The following is a 15208-nucleotide window of genomic DNA, read 5'->3' as shown; positions in this document are numbered from 1 at the left end:
GAAAAAAAATCCTAGTAATTATATTCCACCTCAAAAGACTCTGAATTGCCAAAGCAATCTTGAATATAAAAAACAAAGCCAGAGGTACCAGGCATTCTGATTTCAAAATACATTACAATCTTTTTTTTTTTTTTTTTTTTTTTTAAGACAGAGTCTTGCTCTTCACCCAGGCTGTTGTGCAATGGCATAATGTCGTCTCACTCCAACTTCTGCCTTCCGGGGTCAAGGGATTTGCCTACCTCAGCCTCCTGAGTAGCTGGGATTAAAGGTGCTCACCACCATGCCCAGCTAATTTTTTTCATTTTTAGCAGAGATGTAGTTTCACCATGTTGACCAGCCTGTTCTCAAACTCCTGACCTCAGGTGATCCACCCACCTCAGCCTCTAAAAGTGCTGGGATTACAGGAGTGAACCACCATGCCCAGCCTTAGATAACTTTTTAATTAGACTCTATGTGTCAGTGTGCATGCAGGAGAATCTCTTCAACCCGGGAGGTGGAGGTTGCAGTGAGCTGAGATTACATCACTGCACTTTAGCCTATGTGACATAGCAAGACTCAATCTCAGAAATAAAATAAAATAATAATAGATAAATTCATCAATGGCATAGTTAACTACTTTAATAATAGTCAAATAGATCAATAAAACAAAATAAGGATCCCCCAAAAAAACTCACACATAAATTTTCAATTAATTTTGTAACAGATCTAAATCAATTCAGCAGGGAAAGAAAACTAAAGCAAAGTTATGCTCGAATTAACTGGACATTTGTATTTTAGAAATTCATTTTTATCTCTTTCTCTCAATATACAAAAATTAACTTAGCTCATTTATAGAACTAAAATGTAAAAGCTAACAGCATAAAGATTCTAGAAGGGTTTACATAGGATAATTGCAACCTTAAAATAATCACACTACTACTTAAATAGAACATAACACACTAAACATTAGAAAGTTTATGTTTACTTTTCCTCTTTTAAATGCTCTCAGAATTATATTATAAATCTCAATCTGAGTAACATAGAATCATAGAGAAATTTGAGCCATGAAATAAGAGTTTCTTGTTAAATTAATTCGGTAAGTATGGCATTAAACACAAACATGTATTTATGTAAGAATTCTTAACTCTTCTACTTTTAATAACCTAATGCGCTTTGCAATTCTTCAAAATATGTATTTTATACAATATTACCCAAACTTCTTTGACCAAAAAGAAAATGATCACAAATTCTTATTTTCATCTTACATCATGTATTATATAAAAATTACATTTTGAGAAGTAGTATGTTAAAGATATCTTGCTCCTTGGGTCATAAAGGTTCTAATTAAACATTTGAGCCCTCTTTTTTTCTTTCTTTACAAGTCATCTTCCTTAAGAGTTCTTTCTCAAATGGGTGTCTGAGAGATAACCTTCTATTACTGACATTTTTGACACTAAGGAATCCTCTATTCTGTAAAATAAAGTCAATTGAAATACACACACACACACACACACACACACACACACACACACACACATACACGCACAGGAAACCCATGAACATGCATCCCTAGAGTGAAAATTTTATAGTGCTTAGTACCAGATTTTTTCCATGTGAACTCATTTTCAAAATAATCACATTCTTACTTTTTATGAGTCTAAGATAAGAGACCATTCAGCCGACATAGTTACATGCCAGCAGAATCCCAACTCTTCAAACCAGTATTAACCTTCCACGATCTTGTCCTAATCTACTTTAATAAATAATTGTATCCACAACAGCTGTTAAACATAATATATTCTATCCTCCTACATTTAGTTGACATGACTGCCAAAATAAGCAACTAATTCTTACTAAATACCTTCTTCATATCTTTCCTAATTCCATTTCCTATGCCAAGAATCCCTCAGTTTTCTTCAAAGCTTAGGTTCAAAACAACTTCAGCAATGTACTTTTGCTGTTTCCCTAGCCTGAAACTGAAGTCTCATTCTTCTTAATATTATAAACTTAAATATAGTATGCTCAAGTATTAAGTAATATTCAATACTTCTTAATGAGTATTGACATTTCCAACTTTTACTGTATAGTTAAAGCTCTACTGTATTTTTAAGTGTACATTAAATTTCCCTACTATATACTGTATTCATGGTGTTAAAGTTAAAAATTCACAGTGATAAATCCCCTGTAGATCTGTGCACACAGTTTCATACATAGTTAACCCTCAACAAATGCTTGTAAAATAAATGAATGGATGCTTTTAATAATCATAGGTGTTTCTGTGTTTCTTCAAACTATTTCAAAAGATATCCACAGAAATTTTCATAATTCCTCCCAACAATACTAGTTATGTATTCCATGTGATAGGACACAGGAAATGCTACCTCCAAATATAGACTCATGGTAGACTGAGTATTTTAAGTTGAAGGAAATCAAGAAAACTATAGAAGCAGAAAGATCTCTCTGCCCTTCTTCTGTTCCCCCTTTTGAGGACCCTCCATGTGATATACACTTGCTCATATCTATAGAATAGGAATATCACATAGAGAGGCCAAAAAGAATCTGAACAAATAGGCCTGGCCAAGTCACTTCCCACTTTATTGCCATTAGTACATACAATTTTTTTTTTTTATCAAATTATCCTTTTACACAACTGTCCATTCTTCTTTCCAACCCATGCATAAAAATACAGTTTTCACCATGTCTCTGGGTCTTCATTGCTGAAGGCTCCTGTATCATGTAAAACTTTGGATAAATAAATTTATTATATTTTTCTCTCAATTATCTGTCAAGGAGTGCTAGCCAGGAATCTGAGGCCAATGGAAAAAAATATTGGCATACACATGGTGCTTAATATCTAATAAGTTTTAGTAGCTTATGTTGTCTACTGAGATGTGGTGCTTACTGAATTCTCTATTTATTTACAAAGTATATATGTGAGTATTTTGTAAAATAAACCAGTGATCATATAATTTTTGGATCTGTGTGATAGTCTTATTTATAGAATTATCTGGTTTTCATTATCTGATTTTATTCAGTCAATGCTAGGCACTGTATATAGTGTTTAAGTTTTGTGGGACAGAAATAAACAATAAATAATTATATAAGTTTTATATAAATTACTATACACATTTTAAATAATTATGGCAAGCATCATGATGTGAAAGAAGTCTGTGAGAGATGATGATTAGATTGTAATGTTAGAAAAAAGGCCTTTCTACAGAGATCTTAAATAGACTTCAGCAAAGTCTGAGAAATAGGGAGCTATCATATAGTATTTAATATTCATATATATGTCTATATATGTTTCTAGTGGTGAATCCACATGGATCTGCAGCAACCTCACTTCTAGTCTTCTCAGAAGAAAGAATTCAAACTAGGGGCAAATGGCAGAGTGAGAGGCCAAGGCAAGTTTTAGAGTAGGAATGAAAATTTGTTAAAAATTTATAAAGCAGGAAGGGCAGGAATGAAAGAATTAAAGTACACTTGCAAGAGGGCCAATCAGGAAACTTGTGAGATTCAGGTGTGTGGTTTGAGCTTTGACTTTGTGTTTTGTACACTGGCATGCTTCCAAGGGGTTGTATCTCTTCTCCCTTGATTCTTCCCTTGAGTTGGGCTGCCTTCATGCACAGTGGCCTGCCAGCACTAGGGAGGGGTTGCATGAGCAGTGTGTTTACTGAAGTTATATGTATGTTCAATTGTGGCATTTTTCCCTTGCAAGTTGAATGTTTAGACTCCACCATTTTGCCTCTTAGTGACTTGAGGCATCTTTCTCTTCCCAGTTGAGTGTTTCTGGAGGAAGGTCATATACCAGTTAAACTCTACCATTCTGCTTCTTAATGTGCATGCTTCAGTATACCTGCCCAACTTCTGAAATCTTATTGGGAAGCTGCTGATCACCAGTCTCTGGTGTTCCTATCAAATGGGAGATTGCTTTTCCCTGGTACATGCTGCAACCAATAATTCTTTAGAGAGACAGTTTAAAAGCTGAACCTGTTAAACTGGCATTCCTGGTGGTTGGTGGGGAGGAGCCTCTCTTGCCCTGCTGATACCTGCCTCACTACCTAATGTAACACATAGAGCAGAAGAAAATTTACAAAAGATAGAGAAAACTATTTGAAACTATTGTTATAATCTGAGCAGCAAAATATTTGTGAAATCTTTTAGATGTCCCTAACAAATATAATCTAATAGGTTGTATATTTATAATGGTATTGTTATAGTGGACCCCAATTTTCTCTTTAAAGAATCAGTATGTCAGTATGTTCAGCTCTTATTCTGTAATTCTCTATTTTAAAGTTTAACTTCCTTTTAATTCTAGTAAACAATCTTCTCCACAGGTTGTAATCAGTAGTTCACATCTGATCCCTCACCCCAACCTGACCCATCCTAGTCACCGGATCACCCCTGGCTGCCTACTCTGACATACCCATAATGGTCCCTTCCACCAAAACACCCACCCTGTCACTCCAGCTCAGATCATGGCTCCTTTTAAAATAGCCAATCAGACTTCATGACCAAAATGCCAAAAGCAATGGCAACAAAAGCCAAAATAGACAAATGGGACCTAATCAAACTCCACAGCTTCTGCATGGCAAAAGAAACAGTCAGTAGAGTGAATCGGCAACCAACAGAATGGGAAAAAAAATTTGCAGTCTACCCATCTGACAAGGGGCTGATATCCAGAATTTACAAAGAACTAAAACAGATCTACAAGAAAAAAACAAACAAGCCCATTCAAAAATGGGCGAAGGATATGAACATACACTTTACAAAAGAAGACATACAGGAGGCCAACAAACATATGAAAAAATGCTCATCATCACTGGTCATTAGAGAAATGCAAATCAAAACCACACTGAGATACCATCTCACATCAGTTAGAATGGCAATCATTAAAACATCTGGAGACAACAGATGCTGGAGAGGATGTGGACAAATAGGAACACTTTTACACTGTTGGTAGGAGTGTAAATTAATTCAACCATTGTGGAAGACAGTGTGGTGATTCCTCAATGACATAAAAATAGAAATCCCATTTGACCCAGCAATCCCATTACTGGGTATATATCCAAAGGATTATAAATCATTCTACTATAAGGACACATGCACACAAATGTTCATTGCAGCACTGTTTACAATAGCAAAGACCTGGAACCAACCCAAATGCCCATCGACAATAGACTGGATAGGGAAAATGTGGTACATATACACCATGGAATATTACACAGCCATCAAAAACGATGAGTTTGCGTCCTTTGTAGGGACATGGATGAACCTGGAAACCATCATTCTCAGCAAACTGACATAAGAGCAGAAAATCAAACACTGCATCTTCTCATTCATAGGCAGGTGTTGAACAATGAGAACACATGGACACAGGGAGAGGAGCTCTACACGCTGGGGTCCGATGGGGGGAAATGGGGGAGGGACGGGGAGGTGGGGAGGTGGGAAGAGGTAGCATGGGGAGAAATGATAGATACAGGTGAGGGGAAGGAAGGCAGCAAACCACACTGCCATGTGTGTACCTATGCAACAATCTTGCATGTTCTTCACATGTACCCCCAAACCTAAAATGCAATTAAAAAAAATAGCCATCAGGATTAGTCTAGCTAGTATGGTCTAACCCTAGCCAATAGGGGATGACACAGCAGCAGAGACGACCCTCCATCAGGCATAAGTAACCCTTCCCCCTTGCCCAAGTGTGTGGGGACTATCATTGCTCTGTCCCCCCACGTCATTCCATAAAAGTAAACTGCCTTGCTGAGAGGTCATATCTTTAAGTGCTATTTCTTTTGTGGCATCAAAATTTTACTTATAATAGTATTTATAAAGATATTAAACAAATAAAGCTTAGAGATCTTTTATGCTCTATAGAAACAAAATTTTAGGATGGAGAGAACAGGGCAGAAATATGTCTATGTACTTTGCAGATGGTATAATGGTACTTTTTTTTTTCAAATTTCATAAACCAGTTTTCTTGTTTTGCCTTTTTTTAAGAGAGATAATTATCAGAAAATTTTGAAGTTCTAAAACAATTTTATTAAAAATATTGATTTCACACTGCTGTTTATTAGGTTTTACATGGTTTTAAGGTCACAGTCTTAATTTAAGGATTGAGTGATGTGAAGGATATCTCATTTAATTATGGGGAATTATGCATGAAAGATCTAATAGGTTCCCTACAGTATGCCCTAATTATACTTTAATTCATCAATAAGAAAATCCTGGTTTATGTTGAATGTTCCACATTTTCACAACTAGGACAAAACTAAAAGATTACACAATGGAAATGCAGCATAAAGTCATTTGTATCAACCTGTAAGAGCATTTCTTTGCTACTTTATGAAATGATCGCATTTGTTTTACATTGCAATACGGAATATAATGAACTATTTTAAATTAAAAAAAAAGAAAAAAAATCATATCAGTTTATGTTGCTCATTTACCCACAGTAAAGACTGTTGTCATGGCATGCTAAAAATGCTTTAGAAAGATTATACTGATTGCTTTCATTTAACTGCCACTTTGCCATTTATTGGCTTAATTTTGCACAGAATGAGGCACACTTAAAACACAAGGAAATATATTAGGTTTTAGTTTTACACACTCCATCATGAAAATAATAAAATAAAGAAAGGATTTTTTCTTTTTTAGTATTTGCTAAGTATCTCTTGTTAAAGAAAGAAAAAATGTCCCCAAATCTCTCAAGTCACTCAGCACAATATAAACATTCATCTATCTCATTTTATAACTTATGCCATTGTCTTTCAAAATATACAAAGTAATCAACTGAAATTTCCCCAGCAAAAAGTCATATTGTTACTGGGAAAAATCTTTATTTCTTAAAGTTTTTTTTTTTTTTTTAATTTTTGGCGAGACTTGTTTCAAAGCACCTCTGTATTTTTTCAGTATAAACTAATGAGTTTAAGTAAATATACTTTTGTTTAATTTAATAAAGGAGCTATGAAAGTGCATTTATCAAGATCTAGGCCATTAAATTGAAACATATCTATAACTACTTAATTATCAGAATAAATGACTATGCTAAAAAAAAAGACAGGTTGATTAATTTTTTTGTTGTTGTTACAAACACTTGCACATTAAGAGATAGTGAAGTTTTTGTCAATCCCTTTGCTGTATAAATGTTCCAAGGGATTATCTAACTTATGTTCAAGTTGCCAGCAGAAAAAGGCTATATGAGTCAAGCATACATACACCAATAACATGAGTCTGACGACCCCTGAATGTGACCTGCTCCCAGAGGAAACCAATTTAACGCTCTATCGCACATAGAATAGTTTGTATGAATCACAAAACCTCCTGATAAATTAATGACAGGTAAACCTGAATAGGATTCATTCTAAGTCACTTATCTGCAGCCAGGCAAGCTTGTTTCACCCTCACTTTCAAAGATAAAGCCACATGGCATGTTGCCTTGGCAGATTCTCAAAAAGCAAATAGTCCCAATTAGCCATTATTGGGTGGGGGGGGGGGGGGAATTTTTCCTTATTCTTTCAGGTACTGTGACAGCAAATGGTATAAAGTAAAAACTATCTTCCAGTTGAAAATTCATCAATTACCAGGCCTTATGTATTCTCTAACTTTCACAGGTTCTGTGCATCTTGCTCTTTTACTTTTATGTTTGGTAGTTCTACTGTCCCAGAGTTGTAGTCATGGTAGGGTTCAAGAACAAAATGCAGGCTATCAAAGACAAATTATCAGAGGACAAACAGTGAGAAGAGATGCCCACCATTAGCAAGTAGCTGAAAGACAGAAGTACGACAGAGCAAAGAAGAAAAGTGCACCAAGCATTGATCATTAACTGACAGCTTATTCCATTTGGAAAATCCAAGAGAAAAACTGAGATAATAAATATATGTCCTAAGTATTTAGGAATATTAGTCACAGAAATTTTAAAATTATGTTTTAAAAAAGGATGGAAAATGTGAGGGATCTCATTTACATACTTTATCAACCATAAATACATGAGAATATCAAAACCATGTAAAACCATATGTCTTAAACTGAATATGTTAATAGCACAAATACATTATCTTCTTCAGAGTTAAATTATCTATTTATTCTTTTAAACTAAACAATAAGACAAACATATCAATTCTCACATTCTGTATTCCTTATAAGAATGCAGAAATTGCACTTAATCAAGACTATCTCAATAAATATCTTAACAAATGTCAGGTCATATCACCAGGTCAGTTATATAAGCATAGTAAAATTTAATAACACAAGTCAACAGGACTCACATTTTAGTGTCTGTAGAGATAGCCTTTCTCATGCAGAATCAGTGCTCTGCTTTCTGGGTGAGTCTGTGTTAAATTAAAATGACAAAAATCTTAGTTTCTCATTCTGCTGTCACTTAGAATGCATGCAAATAAACTCCTAGTTAGTCAAGGGGAAAAAAATTGCATTAAGGAGTACTGATTTGTAAATTTGTTCTTTTCAAATGTAGATGATGTTTACTCCTCTCCCTCCCCCCATATCTTTGCAAAATTTCAGCCCAATGAACTCATTACTGTAGAAACTTAACTAAGACTATGGTCAGTTAATGAAATTCAGGTCTGGGATTAAGTTCCATAAACATGCAAAATGGCTGGGCATCTGGAATTGGGAGAGAAATGGATGATGCTAGAAAGAAAAATAAATAAGCCATATAATTTAGAGAATGCACAATATAATCAATTTAGCTTAATTAACTGTTGTCTTACATATTAGGTGATACAGAGTACCCTAAATGTGTAAAAAATAAAAGCAAAATGCTTTGAAAACATTACCAATACCATATCCAATGACACTTGGAGGGACATAAATATAGCTATTAAATTTACCTTCTTTCAAATTACACAGGTTTAATTAGATTGGATATATTTTCTTTATAGTTACAATAATTTAAACAACATTAAACACCATTCAAAATATGAAAGAATTTCAGTTAGTAGGCAATAAAAATTATTATTCCTGGTCTATCTAGCTACTATGCTTATAGTGTTATTCGATTTGTAATGCACGTTATGCTTATAGTGTTATTCGATTTGCAATGCACATTATGCTTATAGTGTTATTCAATTTGCAATGCACGTCAAAGTCATCAGCAATTTCTTAGAAGTTTTAGCAAATGCAGAACTAAGATGTTTACTTAAAACATTAAATCCTACTTGTGAACCTCCATATTATAATAATGCTGTTTTATTTTTTATGAGTTAGAAAAAATGTAAAAATATATTCAGAACAATTCATTTGAATATTTAAAATTTTAAATGTTATATATTATTCCCTAGTTTATTTAAATTATATAAACACATAGTAATAATAGTATTTTCATTACTACATGACAGGAGTTTTATACAGTATTATGGAATGTTTTTGAGTTTTCTGGTTAACTATCCATTAACTCAACAAATAATAGATCTATACCAGGATGCCATTAACATTCCCTCTTCTTGACTGGACTATAGATAGGTTTCCTTCTGACTCTAGGTCGTAACCTTTTTTCTTAGAGCATTTATTTTAGAACACTTGTTATTTTATTTTTTTCTGCACCCCTTTGAGATGCAAATCTCTCTGCACCTTGCCAGTTTTTACAACCCAGGAAAGTCTTTCTCATAATGGCCTGATCTCCAGTCTTTATGGAAGTGTATAAGCCTAACTTAGATAAACAATATTAGCAAATACAGGTGGTCTAATAGCACTGGCAAACCTCCTCACTAACATCTTCTGATAAAGTGGTTTCTTGGAGTTGGTTTCAGGGCATTCACAAATACCAAAATTTGTGGTTGTTCATGTCCCTTAAAAATCATCCCTACAGTGTCATTGTTAAGCAACCACACTAATAAGTCAACATAATAACCAGCTAACAGTACAACAACAGGATCAACTTCATATATATATATATTAATACTAACTTTGAATGTAAACAGTCTAAATGTCCCCACTTAAAAGTGGGGCACAGATTGACAAGTTAAATAACATATTATGCTATTTTCAAGAGACCCATTTCATAGATGATGACATTCTTAGGCTCAATATTAAAACATGGAGAAAAATCTACCAAGCAAATGGAAACCAAATAATAGCAGGGTGTGCAATCCTAATTTCAGACAAAACAGATTTGAAACCAACAAAGATAAAAAAAAAAAAAAAGACAAGAAAAGGCATTACATAATGATAAAGGGTTTAATTCAGCAAGAAGTCCTAACTTTCTTAAATATATATGCACCCAACACAAGAACAGCCAGATTTATAAAGCAAGCTCTTAGAGTCCTATAAAGAGCCATAGACTCCCACACAATAATTGTAGGACACTCCAACTTTCCACTGACATTATTAGACAGATAACTGAGGAAGAAATTAACAAAGATAATCAGGACCTAAACTGAGCATTGGACCAAATGGATCTGATAGACCTTTACAAAAGTATCCAGTAGACATGTGGAGAATATATCTACTGAACATATAAAACTAAATCCAGCAGCACATCAAACAGAAGATAAACATTCTTCTCATCACCACATGGCACATAGTCTAAAATTGACCACATAATTGGACATAAAACAATCACCAACAAATGTAAAAAAACTGAAATCATACCAATTAAATTCTTGGGCCACAGCACAATAAAACGAGAAATCAGCACAATGAAAATCACTCTAAAGCATACAATTACATGGAAACTAAACAACGTGCTCCTGAATAATTTTGGGGTAAATCATGAAATTAAGGCAGAAATCAAGAAGTTATTTGAAAATAATGAGAAGAAAGATACAACATATCAGAATCTCTGTGACAGAGGTAAGGTCATGTTAATAGGGAAATTCAGAGCACTAAATGCCCACATAAAAATAGTTAAAAAGATCTCAACAACATAACTTCACAACTAAAAGAGTTAGAGAAGCAAAAACAAATCAACCCCAAAGCTAGCAGAAAATGAGAAATAACAAAAATCAGAAGTGAAATGAAAGAAATCGAGACATGAAAAACCATTGAAAAGATCAACATATCTGGGAGCTTGATTTTAGCGGAAAAAAAAAAAAAAAAAAAACTAAAATAAAATAGGCCACTAGCTAGCATAATAAAGAAGAAAAAAGAGATCTAAATACACACAACTAGAATTGATGAAGGGAATGTCACTACTTACCTCACAGAAATAAAACAACCATCAGAAACAACTATGACCACATCTGCACACACAAACTAAAAAACCTAGAAGAGACAGATAAATTCCTGGACACATACACTCTCCCACAACTGATCCAGGAAAAAATTGATTTACTGAAGGGACCAATAATAAGCATTGAAATTAAATCTGTAATAAATACCCTACTAATCAAAAAAGCCAAGTACCTGATGGATATGCAGCGGAATTCTACTAGATGTATGAAGAAGAACTGTTATGATTTCTACAGAAATTACTTCAATAAATTGAAAGACGAGGAAGTTTCACTGGGATTGTAGATCCCGGTGAAAGCGCAGAGAAGGAGAGGACGCCACACTGTCAGATGAATTTTTGTTTCTCAGGGACCACGAGATTCCCAGCAGAGGAGCCCCATGGGTCACCAGCATGACTCTTGTGGCTGGTGCTGCGGTTTTGCTGGCACCTCCACGCAGCAGTTGTTGGTGCAGAGTAAACGAGACTGGGTCCCATTTTGGCCAACGTTTGGAACTTCGGGAAGGCAGAGTAGCCTATTTAGCTGATTGAAGGACAAACTAAAGAGAGAAACCAGACCGGAGATTTCCAGACAGAAAAGCACCATCAATCTTAAGGCCGCTCTTTTAGCTGGCACAGTGGGTTGCTCAGATTCCAGCGCTGGGAATCAACAAGGTGAACGTCCACTCAGAAACCTAATTAGAAAGTCGGTAATTACAAAGATGACAGATGGATAAATTTATAATGAAGGGAAGAAGCCCAAAAACGCTGAGAATACCCTAAATCAGAATGCCTCTCCCTCTACAGGGGATCACAATTCCTCATCAGCAATGTAACAAGGCCTGATGGAGAACAAGTGTGTTCATTAACAGAAGTAGGCTTCAAAAGGTGGATGATAAGAAACTTCTGTGAGTTAAAAGAACTTGTTCTAACCTAATGCAAAGAAACTAAGAACTTTGAAAAAATGTTTGACAAAATGTTAACGAGAATAAACAATTTAGAGAGGAATATAAGTGAATTAATGGAGCTGAAAAACACAACACGAGAACTTTGGGAAGTATGCACAAGTTTTAACAGCCAAATTGATCAAGCAGAAGAAAGGATATCAGAAGTTGAAGACCAATTTAATGAAATAAAATGAGAAGACAAGAGTAGAGAAAAAAGAATAAAAAAGAATGAGCAAAGTCTCCAAGAAATACGGGACTATGTAAAAAGACCTAATCTACATTTGATAGGTGTACCTGAATGTGACGAAGAGAATGAATCCAAGTTAGAAAATACTCTTCAGGATATTATTCAGGAAAACTTTCCCAACCTAGCAAGGCAGGACAATATTCAACTCCAGGTAATACAGAGAACACCACAAAGATATTCCTCAACAACACCAACCTCAGGGCACATAATCATCAGATTCACCAGGGTTGAAATGAAGAAGAAAATACTAAGGGCAGCCAGAGAGAAAGGTCAGGTTACCCATAAAGGGAAGCCTATCAGACTCACAGAAGATTTCTCAGCAGAAACCCTACAAGCAAGAAGAAAGTGGGGACCAATATTCAACATCCTTAAAGAAAAGAACTTTCAACCCAGAATTTCATATCCAGCCAAACTAAGGTTCATAAGTGAAGGAAAAATAAAATATTTTGTGAACAAGCAAATACTCAGAGATTTTATCACCACCAGACCTGCTTTACAAGAGCTTCTGAAAGAGGCACTACACGTAGAAAGGAAAAACCTGTATCAGCCTTTCCAAAAATATACCAAAAAGTAAAGAGCATCAACATAATGAAGAATTTACATCAACTAATAGGCAAAACAGCCAGCTAACATCAAATGGCAGTATTAAACTCACATATATTATTATTAATCCTAAATTTAAATAGACTAAATCCCCCAATCAAAAGATACAGCCAAAACCCATTGGTGTGCTGCATCCAGACCCATCTCACATGCAAGGATACACAAAGACTCAAAACAAAGGGATGGAGAAAGATTTACCAACCAAATGGAGAGCAAAAATAAATGAATAAATAAAAAGCAGGAGTTGCAATTCTCGCTTCTGATAAAATAGACTTTAAAACAACAAAGATCAAAAGAGTCAAAGAAGGACATTACATAATGGTAAAAGGATCAATGCAACATGAAGAGCTAACGATCCTAAATATATATGCACCCAGTACAGGAACACCCAGATACATAAGACTTATAAAGAGACTTAGACTCCCACATAATAATAATGGGAGACTTCAACATCAATATTAGACAGATCAACGAGACAGATAATTAACAAGAATATCCAGGACTTGAACTCAGATCCAGAACAAGTAAACTTAATAAACATTTATAGAACTCTCCACTTCAAATACACAAAATATACACTCTCATCAGTACCACATCAAACCTACTCACAGGTTTAAAGGAAATATTGGTTGGCTGCTTGTTTGTTATTTTCTTCCCTCATTTATTCCTATTTCCATTATTAAGCACAATTATTGACATAAAATAGGTTTTCAATATGCATTTTTAGACTGCATTCTAGCCTGGGCAATAAAGCAACACTCCCGTTCTCTCTCCCTCTTCCTCTTTCTCTTTCTTCCTCTCCTTCATTCTGTTTTTTTTTTCTTTCTCTCTTTCTTTTTTTCTTTCTTTTTAAAAAAATAAAGTGGCACTACCTTTTTTTAAAAACAGTGACATTATTTACCAATTATAGTGGCCTGATATCTCAAGAATATCTTATTTTCTAAGTATAAGTGCCAATGAAAAAAGAAAAAAAATAAATAAAAGATGAGGAACTAATCCTTAAATCATTCTTTGAGAACAGCATCATCTTGATACCAAAATCTGACAGAAACACAACAAAAAAGAAAGTGTCAGGCCAATATTCTTGATGAACAAAAAACATATTCTGGAGAAAAAGTTCTCAACAAAATACTTGCAAACCAAACGCAGAAGCACAAAACAAACAAACAAACAAACAAACAACTAATCCACCACAATCAAGTAGGCTTCATTCCCAGGATGCAAGGTTGGTTCAACATAGAAATACCAATAAATGTGATTTAGCACATAAACAGAATGAAAGATAAAACTGTCATAATTATTTCAACAGATGCAGAAAAGCCTTTTGATAAAATTCAACATGGCCTCATGTTAAAAATAACTATCAGTAAGCGAGGCATAAATTAAATGTATCTCAAAATAATAAAAGCTATTTATGACAAACTCACAACCAATATGATACACAATGGGCAAAAACTGGAAGCATTACTTTTGACAGCTGAGGCTAGATAAGGGTGCCCTCCCTCACCACTCCTATTCAACATAGTATTGGAAGTTCTGGACTGAGAATCAGGCAAGAAAAAGAAATAAAGATGTTTAATTAGGAAAAGAGGAAGTAAAACTGTCTCTATTTGCAGATGACATGATTATATATTTAGAAGAACCCATTTTCTCAGCCCAAAATCTCCTTATGTTGATAAGCAACTTCAGCAAAGTCTTTGTGCAAAATCAGAGGATTTGCACAGGATGCAAAAATCAATGTGGAAAAATCACAAGCATTCAAATACATAAATAACAGAGAAACAGAGAGCCAGATCATGAGCGAACTCCAATTCACAATTGCTACAAAGAGAATAAAATACCTAGGAATACAACTAACAAGAGATGTGAAGGACCACTTCAAGGCAAACTGCAAATGACTGCTCAAGGAAATAAGAGAGGACACAAACAGTTGAAAAAACATTCCATGCTAATTATTTGAAAGAATCAATATTGTGAAAATGGCCATACTGATTAAAATAATTTATAGATTCAATGCTATCCCCATTAAGCTACCACTGACCTTCTTCAAATAACTAGAAAAACAAAACAAAAAACAAAACAAAACAAAACAAAACAAAAAAACCCTTAAACTTCATATAGAACCAAAAAAAGAACCCAGATAGCCAAGACAGTCCTAAGCAAAAACAAACAAAAATAAACAAATAAAAAACAAAGCTGGAGGAATCATGCTACCTGACTTCAAACTATATTACAAGGCTACAGTAATCAAAACAGCTTGGTACTGGTACC

The 15208-nt window shown here is 34.5% G+C and overlaps 1 protein-coding gene across 6 annotated transcripts in view; it reads right to left on the bottom strand.

Moving 5' to 3' along the window:
- The window catches only part of MGAT4C (MGAT4 family member C), an 852077-nt gene that overhangs the window by 336558 nt on the left and 500311 nt on the right, over positions 1-15208 (bottom strand). For all 6 annotated transcript variants that reach the window (XM_074402455.1, XM_074402457.1, XM_074402456.1 and 3 more), the window contains one exon: positions 8244-8306. The gene's annotated coding sequence lies outside the window, so the exon portion shown is untranslated. The remainder of the gene's footprint in view (positions 1-8243; positions 8307-15208) is intronic.

This window comes from Saimiri boliviensis, chromosome 7 (assembly GCF_048565385.1).
Source record: "Saimiri boliviensis isolate mSaiBol1 chromosome 7, mSaiBol1.pri, whole genome shotgun sequence".
Classification (NCBI taxonomy): Eukaryota; Metazoa; Chordata; class Mammalia; order Primates; family Cebidae; genus Saimiri; species Saimiri boliviensis.
Note: the sequence above shows the minus strand (reverse complement) of the source record. Positions and strands in the feature narration are given on the sequence as shown.